We start from the raw sequence: 13,039 nt of genomic DNA on the forward strand, positions 1-13,039 counted from the left end.
CATGAAATACCTTTAGTCAATGGAGTATATTAAACAGTTCACTGTAAGAACATTTTAAAACAACTAAATTTTGCTAGCAAAATAAAAATAGAAACAGTATCATACCTTTGATTCTTCATCTACTTCACTTGTATAGTAGTAGATAGCAAATAAGTAATACCCTACACTGGGACCGTATGGTAGGTGACATTGAAGCAAAAATGACTAAAAGGATATAACCAGCATTCTATTTTTTTCAAATAACCATCATTATTGGTATTTATATACCAGTGGAATAAAACACATTCCCTACAATTCTATTTCAATGTCTCACTTGGACATGATTCTGGATTCTCAAAGGCTCTACCATGTAGCACAAGCTCTAACTGAAGTCCAGGCCAGCTGGAAAGACTCCAAATAGAGCCCTGGTGATGAAGTACATGTCTATAATCCTAAATTAAGGAGGAGAAAGGCTTATTACCAAAAAGTTAGCCATTGGGTGACAAACTGCTTTTGGTCAATGCACCCATAATAGATTACGATGGGTGGAAACTATGACAGTTCTAATACTGACAAAAGCACAGCTCATTCAAAGTACCAACAATCCTTTTGCTAGCAAGAGGGGATTAAAGTATTTGATGCAGTGTTCTAACAAACCCCACAGGGTCATATAGTTTGCTCTCGCAAATAAGGATAGAGACACCACAAACCAACTGACATATCACTGGAAAGTTTGTCTGATTCCAGAGGCAGATACCAGGAGTAGTTTCATATACTAATGGCCTGGTCAGTCATCAGTCATCAGTCAAGCATCCTTAGAGGTGTTCAAATGATACTTAATAAAAATAAAAGTCTCATTTTTATATAGCGGGCAGATGCTTGTTGAATGAAATGAACCATATTGTATTTTAGTGATGAAATGTAATGCAGAAACTTATGATGAAGCTTAACTGAGGTATCTGTCACATCATATTGCCAACCTATCCTCTTGTCTTTCCCCAGTCCCAATTCAAGTTCTAAAAGACCCTGTACATTAGATCATTTAACATCAACCTTCAACCTTTTCCCCCTGCTCTACAGGTCTCAAGTTGTCCAAAGTACTTAAGCCTAAAGTACTAGGATTAGTCTGAGGAAGGAGATTTGGTAAGGGAGGGGTGAGGATAAGGAATCTGAGGATGTAGTTCCTAATAAGTCTAGATATAACTAAGTTCCCATATACATGTCTTGAATAAAATGAAAAGAGGAAGAAAGCCAGGAAACCAAATGTCCTGGAATTTATCTGTCATTCCAGGAACTCTAAGGACACAGACTTTAAGCAGAACTACCAAGACATTTTCAAATTGAAGTCAAATTCTTTACTGGACCTTAACTAGACTTTGAGATTGATTCCTAAGCCTGGAAACACTGAACCACTTAGAAATCTGAGTGACAAAACACAGGGTCATTATGAATCTAATGAAAATCAAAAGGCTGGGGGCAGCTAGGTGGCACAGTGGATAAAGCCCTGGAGTCAGGAGCATCTGAGTTCAAATTCAGCCTTAGAAACTTAATAATTACCTAGCCCTGTGGCCTTGGGCAAGCCACTTAACCCCACTGCCTTGAAAAATCTAAAAACAAACAAACAAATAAATAAATAAATAGACAGATAGATAGATAGATAGATAGATAAATAAATGAATAAATAAATAAGTAATGAAGGGGGCAGCTGGGTGGTGCAGTGGATAGAGCACCAGTCCTGGAGTCAGGAGGACCTGAGTTCAAATTTGACCTCAGACACTTAATAATTGCCTAGCTGTGTGATCTTGGGCAAGTCACTTAACCGTAATTCCTTAAATAAAATTTTAAAAGATAATTAATAAACATTAGGGGCTGAGTGAAACAGAACTAGGAGAACACTGATACATAGAAAGAGCAACATTGTGAGATGATCAGCTATGACTGTCTTAGTTCTTCTTAGCAAGACCATGATCAAAGAAAATTCTAAAAGATTTGTGATACAACATGCCATCCAGAGAAAGAACTACGCAGTCTGAATGCAAATTAAAGCATATTATTTTCACTTTTTTAATTTGTTTTTGATTTTCCATTCTTTTACACCATGAATAATATTGAATTATGTTTAACAAGATTGTGCATGTATAACCTTGCTTGAAGAAGGAAAGAAGGGAAGGAGACAATTTTACAATTTTTTATTATAATCAACTATGATGGATTTGCTCTTCTCATCAGTACAAGAATCAAAGACAATTCCATGCACATACAGAGAAGGAACTATGGAGTCTGAATGAAGACCAAAGCAAATTTTTTTCAATTTTTAAAATTAGTTTTATGTTTTATGAGTTTTTCTTTTTGTTCTGATTCTTCTTTCACAACATGATTAATATGGAAATGTTTAACATAGTTATACATGTATAATCCATATCAGATTACTCTGTCTAGGGGAGAGGGGAAGGAAGAGAAGGAGGGAGAAAAATGTAGAACTCAAAATCTTACCAAAAAAAATGATTGCTGAAAACTATCTTTTACATAGTTAGAAAAATAAATAAAATTATTTTTAAAAAAAGATTCTGGATCTCCTCTTCTAGTTGGTCTACATTCTTTTCATAACTTTCTTGTTTTTTTTGAATTGTACTCAGTCTCTTTTTTTACTTTTTCCTCAATCTCTCATTTGATTTTTAAAGTCTTTTTTTGAATTCCTCTATGAATTATTTTTGAGCAGGAAGCCATTTGAAAACACTCCAGTGGTGATAACTTTCAGTTCTCCCCTCTGATCATGAGCCTAAGACCATGAACTCAATTCTCCTGTATATGATGACAACCTCACCCTGCACCACTGGGCCTGGAGTCCTTTATCAGCAAGGGTTCTCTCTCTCTTCCCCTACTCAGACACAAGACTCCCCTACACTGACCAGGAGGTAAAAAAATCTCTCCTTTCAGGGAGCTAGCCTGGAGGTGACGGCACTTCACTCAGCCAGTGCAAATTAAATGCCAGGACCTGTTTTTGCTCTGTTTTGACTCTGGGATATTTTTTGACTTGTTGGTGGAGGAAATCTAGAGAGCTTGGAATTTTCTAACCTACTTCACCATCTTCCCTTAATCACCCTGTAGATTTTATAAAATATTTTCACGCTTACATCTGAAGATGAGCACAATGAAACATTCTAGAAATTCAGTCAATAAATATTTATTATGTACCAACCATGTGCCAGACATTGTGCTAAACATTAAGGATTTAAATACAAACAATAGAAAAATAATACTCAAGGAACTTATAATCTAATGGGAAAAGATAAATCAAAGAAGGAAGCTGAAATGGAGAAGTTCAAAGAATCCCAAAAGCAGTGTAGCTGGTTGTAAATAGAGAAAAGATTTTTTTTAATAGAGGACCTGGAATCCATAGCCCTGAACTCTTAATAGGGGGACAGAGGGAACTGATGAAATGTGAATACCAAAACTGGTTCAAGTCATAATTCTTCAAACAAAATAGGCCAAATTATAAAGACCTGAATCAAGAGTCACAAAATCACTCAGTCTATACCTCTTACTTCTTCTCATAGTACCTTAAGAAAAGTCAAGAATCTGTGTTGGTATTAGTTCTTTTATTAATTTTCCATTTGGAAGACATGAAATTAAACATTTAAACAAAGTAGGAAAGAGTTACCTCAGTTATCTCAACTATATATTACTATACTATCTCAATTTTATTTTATTCCAATTTGGTATTGATTTTGATCTTTGACATGTTCATTCAATGGTCTAACCACATACAATTTATTTCTTGTCCGGTCAATTTCTTTTTCTGTGCTACTGTTACAATTTGTTTGAAGAGAAAAATTAACTTTAGCATAAACCCAGTCAAAGCTCAATTACAAGCAATATTTCACTAAATCAATAACTTCTAAGATTTACGAAATTCTTGTATAATAGTTAATAGAAACCAGTATTCACTCAAAAGAAAAAGATCAGTGTCCTCAACTGATACTAAAATGTAGAAATTTACTTTAGCTAATACAAATCTAATGAATATTTCTTCCTCTAAACAGACACTTAAGAATTAGAAATCAAAACACAACAGTTACAACTGTCATCATATATAATCCAGGGAAGATAAGAAGATATTACAGAGATAAGATATAAGTATGTAATAAACATTGTCCAGAGGGGTCTGAAAAAACCTGATCTACTCTTAAAACTTATGTCAAATATTTACCTTTTTCATGAAGCTTTCCCCAACTTCTCATTTACAGATTATCTCCTTCCTATTAATTCTTTTTTTTTTTTAGGTTTTTGCAAGGCAAATGGGGTTAAGTGGCTTGCCCAAGGCCACACAGCTTGGTAATTATTAAGTGTCTGAGGCCAGATTTGAGCTCAGGTACTCCTGACTCCAGGGCCAATGCTCTATCCACTGCACCACCTGGTCACCCCTTCCTATTAATTCTTATAGCACCTTGTTCATACTCATATATTTGCATAGTTAATTATGAAAGAAAACAAACTGACAGGCCATATTTTGTCTTCTCTCCACTTAGTTATCTAGATTTTTAAATTCACTGGACAGTAGTTAACAATGTTCAAGAGGAAAGGTTAGCTTAAGAGGCAGTGTGGAGGAATGGACAGAGAGCTAATCCTAGAGTCAAGCAAGGTTTCAGTTCTTGCTCCAAGACCAAAAGTAGATTCTACATTGAGTGGGAGTTCTTCACATAGATGAAATCACAAATCCAGTTTAAAAAAAAACAAGATCTTTATTTATTCAACATAATACTATACACTTCCTTTATCACAGACCTTAGGTCAGGTTTTTATTACAAGTAACTATAATCTGAGATACCCCTATATACTTGTGAATGCTATGTGAATAATGACTCAGCTTTTCTCTAATCATAACTAATGATCATGATTCTACTTTGTTTTCCATTTTATTAGGAATCAAAACTAATAAGCCCCACAATTTACTCTTAATGTAGAGCTGCCCAATGTAGGAAGACAAGAAGAAAGATCAGTACTATAAAAAGTACAAATTGAGTACTTTTGACTCAAAATTTATCTGGACTTAAATAAATCACATGACTCCTCCCTGTGCTTCAGGCCCTTATCCCCCTTCATGGAAAAGTACTACTGAGAAGAATGACACAAAGTGATAGATTAGATCCAGGAAATGTTAGATTAAATCCTATCACCAATATTTACTAGCTGTGACCCCCCTGGGCAAATGAAAATCTTGATCTCAGTTATCTCATATATAAAATAGTGAAAACCACCAGTAGCACCTACCCACAACCAGGCAATCAAAAAGCTATATGCCAAATTCTGGGGAAACAAATACAAAAGTGAAAAATTCCCTGGCCCTTCAGGAGCTTAATATTCTAACAGAATAACACTAACTGCTCAGAAATAAGTTTGTTTCAAAAACGAATACATGGGGCGGCTAGGTGGGGTAGTGGATAGAGCATTGGCCCTGGAGTCAGGAGTACCTGGGTTCAAATCCGGTCTCAGACACTTAATAATTACCTAGCTGTGTGGCCTTGGGCAAGCCACTTAACCCCATTTGCCTTGCAAAAACCTAAAAAAAAAAAAAAAAAGAATACATGGCCATTTTCAAGGGATGAGAATGTGTTACACTCATTTGGAAGACCAGGAAATCCAAAGAGGCAGATGAGAAAAGTTAGTTCATCATAGGCTTGGAGGTCTTTCAATACAAATTTCAGGGCAGTTAGATGGCACAGGGGTTAGAGTGCTGGCCATGAAGTCCGGTAGGCCCAAGTTTAAATCTGATCTCAGACACTAACTGGGAGACCTTGGGGAAGTCATTTAACCTAGTTGCCTCACAAGCAGGGCTATTTCCAGCCATCCTGACTCATTTCTGGCTACTGGCTCTGGGTGGATCTGGAGAAGGAAGTGAGGTTGATGACTTAGCACTGCACCCACTCACTCAAATTCAATTCATGTGCTTGTCACAGCATCATCTCCCTGATGTCAGTCTTCTTTGAAAATGAAGGACTAACATTATTATTATTAACATAGGAGTCGGAGCTAAGGATGGAACTCAGCAGGAAGAATCTGTGAGGCTGGATCACAAAGTGTGAAGAGAATAGAAAAGTAGGATGGGGGGGCCGATTATGAAGAATTTTAAATATAACAGAGGAATTTATATTTGATCCTCAAAGCAACAGGAGGCTCCTAGAGTTTTCTTAAGTTAGGGGAAGGAGGGGTAAAATGATTAGATCACTGTGAGTGTAAAGAGAGGCACAATTATATCAGCCAATGTAATAAGGGCCTGAATTAGGATGGCCACCATCCTAGGGGGATGAAAGGGAAATTTTAGGGGAGAAAGGGAAATATTGAGAGAGAAAAATAACAAAAATCTGGCAACTAATTAGATATGTGAGGTAAGAGTGAAAAGTCAAGGGTGACACTAAATTTAGAAGGGTGACTAGAAAATAGTGTCCTTCATTGTGACAGGGAAGAGCAAAAGGGTGGGCTTGGGAAGAAAAAAATGAGTTCCTGATGAAAACAAGTTGAGCTTAAAGACCAACAAACAAAATAGAGTCATTTAGTAGTATTCTTTTTTACCATATTGCCTACCTCATTGAAGGCAGAAATTATCAATGTCATATTTATTATGTTTATGTCCCTCAAAAAAAGTTATCTTATCTCTTGTAATTTATGTTTCTGCCTATCATACTATGGACTATAACCATAAAAGTGCTTGATAGGCCTCTTGCTATAAAAATGAATTACAATTTGTTTAAATTTGTAACTAATTTGTAAAATTTGATAACTTCTTCATGCTCAAAAATTTCCAATTATTATCAATTAATAACTTTTATTTTTAAATTATACCTAAAGACTCTATTTGTCCAAAGAACTCAAAAAATTTGACTTTTAATTTTCTGATTTTTTTTTAATCCAAGATCCCCTTGTGGGCTTTTCCTTTCATGATGTAAAACTTTGATTCTGAAATGGGATTTAAAATTTTATAGGAAAATACTGATGTACAAAAACTAAGGGGAATAAAAAAAAATTAAGAAGTCAGTTTAAAAGTTCTAGGGGATAATCAAAATTATTTAATTTTTACAGGTTCAGAAAAGATCTGAATTTTTAAGTTCAATTCAAGGAACCCCAAGGCTCTTCTAAAGAAGAAAATAAATAAGAAAATGACTGTGCCTTTTATTTTCCCCAAGTCAGTAACAACAAAAAAAAAAATCTATGCTATATTAGTGGAATACTCTCACTGATGAAATCAAGGATCTGGAGTTACTGAAATATATTAAACTACTAAAGAACAAATCATTGTGATAAAAGGAGAAATATAATAGTCAGACAGAATTAAGAAATTCTCTGGAAATGATCTACAATCTCAATTTCTTACAACTTTAAAGTAATGAATAATGTATAACTACTCATAAACTTACATTTTAAAAATCTAACCAGATTTGATTATTTTTGCACATAAAATTTTCATGGCAGATCTTAATACAAGAAATTTTTTTTTCAAAGTTGCTTAGGAGGGGCAGCTAGGTGGTGCAGTGGATAGAGCACCAGCCCTGGAGTCAGGAGGACCTGAGTTCATATCCAGCCTCAGACACTTAATAATTATCTAGCTGTGTGGCCTTGGGCAAGCCACTTAACCCCATTTGCCTTGCAAAAACCTAAAAAAAAAAAAATTGCTTAGTACCCAAATATTAACTAGGCATGAAAAGATATAGCAATGATTAACTTAGGTTGGGTTAAAAACAAAAAATAAAATAATATAAAAATGAAAATCAAATAAGTAAAAACACTTAAACCAAACACACAAGTTATAATATAAACTTCATGGAATATGTTAGCTAAAAATTTACCTCAGGATATCTTATATTTCAAAAGGCTTATGATTCTGTAAACATTAGTACTCCCTACAACAATGTAGACCAAAATTTCTGAAGGTCTTAGTTGTCTTTTTCATGAATTGCTGAAGATAAAATAAAAAAATCACCTAGTACCAACTTTTTCATAATTAGCCTCAACACTTGGTTAGGCTAGTCTTTGGGGAAACCAGGCTGATTTATACTCTGGTAGGATCACTCTTAGCTTTGGAGTGGGGAAAAGAACATTGAAGGAGTAGGATGAGGGATACAGGACATCTAGTCCAACTCCCTCATTTTATGTTAGAGAAAACTCAAAGAACCTATCTGAAATCCCCTGGGATCACACAGTTGGTAAGTAACCCTCTATGACTCCAAAGCCAATTTTCTAGACTACAGCACACTGTCTCTCATGAAATTATCTGATATGAAATTTAATTTTTAAGACAGTAAGAAGAAATCTAACTATACTTTAGCTCAAATGACATTACAGAGAATTGCTTAGCAAATTTTTGAAAGAATCAACAGATGTAACAGTTAAGTCACTATTACAAGATTTTTCAAAAGTTCTTAGAAATCTTAATCCCAATCCCATCTATAGTTAATGTTCTCTCCTTTTTCAAATTATCTCATAATTACTCAATTATTCATTCTCAAAAATTCTATTAAATCTATGATCTTACAAATTCTCAAGTCCCCAAAGACACAGACCAAAAGTCATTCATGTATAATCTTGAATGATTCTGATAGAGGATTGTACATACCATAGTGGAAGAGAGTCTTTAAGGTCATATTCTGTTTTATCAAATCAAATTTGTGTATATAACAAGTGATAAAAAGGGATCTTGCTTTTTTTTTGCAGATTTTAGTCAATTGTGTGATATAAAAGATGTGCATGGTAGTTCCCACAGAGTGATAGTCTACACCAAAAAGATTTAATTTTATGTGGAATATTGCTTATGAAAGCCCACTTGTTCCTAAACATCCTTATCAAGACTGCAAATTGTACATCCCTGTCTGTTCCAAGAAGAATACAAGTGTAAAATCCTGAAAGGTCAAGCAAGGAGCTAAGGACATCTTCCTATTAAGACACCCTAGCTCTAGGTTCAAGAAAACAAAATTCATGGGGCAGCTAGGTGGCACAGTGAATAGAGCACCGGCCTTGGAGTCAGGAGTACCTGAGTTCAAATCCGGCCTCAGAAGCTTAAAAATGACCTAACTGTTTAGCCTTGGGCAAGCCACTTAACCCCATTGCCTTGCAAAATCCTAAAAAAAAAAAAAATTCAGAGTTACAGAGAAGCCTGGTCTCTAAAGAAAGCATTTTAGGTTTTTCTGGCTTTTTATCATTACACCCAGGAACACTTGGAGAAAATCATTTAAAACTTAGGTGTGGTTCAACTCTAGAGTCTCTCACCAAAAGGGATTATATGGGTCCACTCTAAAAAGAAATAACATAGAAAGTAGATCAGGTATAGGAAAGTTTTTTTCCTCCACTTCAAAAGAAATGCCTAAAACACAGAATAACCTTAAGCAGACAGATTTAAATCAGGAAATAGTGGCCTACATCCTAGGGTGTCAGAACACTGGACTTAAAAAAAGGAAGACAATTTCAGGAGTTCAAATCTGACACTCAGACAGTAGCGACCCTGGGCAAGTTTGATTCAGTTTCCTTATCTATAAAATGAACTGGAGAAAGATATGGCAATCCATTTCACTAACTTTGCTAAGAAAACCCCAAATGAGATCAAGAGTCAATCACAATTGAAAAATAACTGAATAACAATCATTGGAAGGGTGATACTCAGAACGTTCACACTCACACAGACACACACACACACACACACACACACACACACACACACACACACACACACACACACAATTTATGAGCCTGCAAAAGTCATTTCACTTTTACCTGAGGTGTACACAGTCAAGAGAATAGGGGCAGAGGATAACATGTGAATAATGTTCTAAGGCTGGAGTCAATTGTGGCATTTGTTTAGACATTTATTAGCTGTGTGATCCTGGGCAAGTAAGTCCTTGCCTCTATCTTAATTTAACCTCTATTTACCTTAATACACTGGAAAAGGAAATGGCAAAATGACTTCATTATATCTGAAAAGAAAACCCCAAATGCAGTGAGAATCAGACATGACTAAAAAAATGACTGAACAATAAACAAAATTGTGTGTATGTGTGAGTATAATAGAAATTACAGAGTATGTAAGATTTACAGTTAGGAGAGACCTGTTTGGTTCAGTTTCCTCATTTTTAAAATAGATATACACCTACTCCCAGTATTATTGTGATGATCAAATGAAATAATACTTGTAAAGTACTTGGCAAAAAGTAATATTATATTGTTATCACCATCATCATGTATACATCACATATACATGCTCTTCTCTATAGTCAGTACTTTTTAGAGCACAAGTTAAAGTACTTTCAAAATACATACAACATAGCATTGGATTTATTTCAATTTTTCAAGATTTTATCCTTTTATACCCAATTCTTCTAGGTGACTAATATTTTTCTACTTTTCCCTACTTCATAAATCATGTTTGCTGTTATATACATAAATATCTTAAGTGTTCAAACACCTTCAAATGCCCTATGTAAAAATCCATAAATCTAAAAATAAAAAGTTTGTTAGTACTAGTAGAATTAAAAATACTGAAGATATGTAATGCTTTTTTAGAATAAAAACATTTACTGTAAGCAAAAAATTATCATCACAACTAAAAATTATAAACTACATTTCTGAAATTCCTAAAATGTAACAGTTATGAGATGTACAATGGAATTTAATTTAAAAAGTCAAAGAAAATTTCCTATTTTTCCTATCTTCCTTTTATTTTATTCCTTTTTATTATTTTATTCCTTTTCCTATTATTCCTGTCCCTATTTTAGGTACTAAATTTAAATATTTAAAAGCTTTTTTAAAAGGAAATAAAAGTAATAATCTGAATTCTAAATTTTTATTTTAAAATTTTTCTATACATTAAAAAGATGAAATAGCTCTAGGTTCAAGAAAACAAAATTCATGGGGCAGCTAGGTCGCACAGTGGATAAAGCACTGGCCCTGGAGTCAGGAGTACCTGGGTTCAAATCCAATCTCAGACACTTAATAATTACCTAGCTGTGTCTTGGGTAAGCCTCTTAACCCCATTTGCCTTGCAAAAACCTAAAAAAACAAAATGAAATACATGAACCACTTTTAGATCTGCCATTAAAAATCAATAAACATGTAATAACTTAAATGCCTGATTTTCACCATCTACAATTCAAGGCCTAGAATGAGAATTCTGAAAAGTGTAATGCCAGAGAATCTCTCAGTCTCTCCTTAAAGAGGTGTTAATCCTTTAATTCTTTGAAAAAATATAAAATTAAAATGGGGAGGAATCCCCCTTCCTTTTTTCCTACATTAAGACAGACTCAGTTCCCTGAAAGACTGAAATTTTGAAGTCTTACTGGAGAACTAATAGCATTCCTAACTGACATCAGATACTATTTCTTAGAAAATGCTAATAATCTACATCAACTTCTGTTCTTTTATTCATTTTGCATTTTCCTGAATCAAACATCATTTAAATAAATCAGACTAAGACATATTTAATCTCATATTGTATACCATATTTTCTCCTGATCTTTCTTCTACTTGGGACCTGAATTTTACTTCTGTTCACTTAAATCAAATTCACATGTAAGTCATTAAGTTGCTTCCTATGGGTTAAATTTGTATCAAATTTCACCTTTTGGGATGTTATGTAGTACTTCTCCATGTCCAAAGCATGATCTGACTCTTCTCCAAAAAGATTCATTGTGTATAATTAGGCTTCAGTATTATCTACAAGTTTTTGATTTCTCTTCTTACTCTGAACCATTTGTTTCAAAATATTTTGCACTGCCCTCCCCAGAATGCTTAGTTTCGCACTGGAATCAGCAAAATGCAATCAACCTATCAACACACAATTCAAAGTTGTGAGTATTCCCAGCAGAATTTCTCTCTAAATTGGTGCATTTTGCTACAATTTTATGATATTTTTTCTTATCAAATAATTAATATGAGCTCTGCAATATAAGAAGGGCAAGCATTCTGTTTTCTTAAGAAAGTTCACAGAAAATCTATCTCCAACTCATTTATTTGCCTCTTCCAGGCATCCTGCCATTAACTGAGGTTCCCCACCCTTACTTTTTCTTTGCCTTCTTTTTCCTTTTTATAGCAAAAACAGACAAAATAAAAACAAAAAACACTGGTAAGATTCAGTTTCTCTAGAATTATGTCCACTTGTGTTGGTCACTGTAACAAAAATTTCACATTTTGCATAGCAACAACTAAGTCAATGTTTATAGACTTTGCTCAATTTTCTGCACAAGACTTTTGTACTTTTTCCTTATTTTATAGGTTACCACAGTCAAAGAATTTATCAACAGTGAGTCTACTAGTAATAAACCTCTAAAATTAGCTAGGCTAGCCCTTAGAATACAATCCTAAATTATTGTCAAGGTAGTTGCCTAAATGGAATCAGGTTGCCTAAATCTCCCTACATTTACCACAGCAAAAACCTGAACTTTATACCAGGTCAAACAATAATCAAGATATCCAGTGAAAAACTAAAATTACTTCTTCCTACACCATGAGTCAGCAGACAAAAGTTAATAAAAAGGAGGATTACCAGCAAAACCACTGCCAGCATAGGTAAACCTCCAACCTCCACCATGGGAAGAGAAAGTCCAAAGACACACACACACAGCTTCAGGATCTCTATCTAGAAGTAGTCAGAATAAGAACTGAGGTTTCCCCCAGGGAGCTGTACAGATGTTAGCAACCAATACAAGCACAACAGGACACACAAGATCTCCAAGATCCATATAATTCTGTCCTGACATGTCATAAAGGTCCCTGAAGAGACAGCAATTTTAACTCCAAAGACATACAGGGACCTTATTTCATAAGGAAGAATCTAGCATAAGAACCCAGGGGACCTGGGCAAGAACCACGCTAGGCTGACTTGATTTCCTACCCCCAAAACACAAAAGGGCAAAACCTTGCCCAAGGTGGGATTAAAAACCACGCAATTCAAAAACTAAAGCTAAAAAAATGACTAAAAGAAATCATCATGTGATATAAAAAATGTATTGCAAATCTTCCTCCATATAAATTGCAAGGGGAAACTCAAAAGAAAAACTGAATTTTCATCAAAGACTAAATA

General features: G+C 34.5%; 1 protein-coding gene across 3 annotated transcripts in view; it reads right to left on the reverse strand.

Moving 5' to 3' along the window:
- Positions 1 to 13,039, reverse strand: part of CDKL5 (cyclin dependent kinase like 5) — a 250,898-nt gene that overhangs the window by 220,937 nt on the left and 16,922 nt on the right. The window lies entirely within an intron of this gene.

Source organism: Macrotis lagotis, chromosome 6, assembly GCF_037893015.1.
Source record: "Macrotis lagotis isolate mMagLag1 chromosome 6, bilby.v1.9.chrom.fasta, whole genome shotgun sequence".
NCBI classification, from domain to species: Eukaryota; Metazoa; Chordata; class Mammalia; order Peramelemorphia; family Peramelidae; genus Macrotis; species Macrotis lagotis.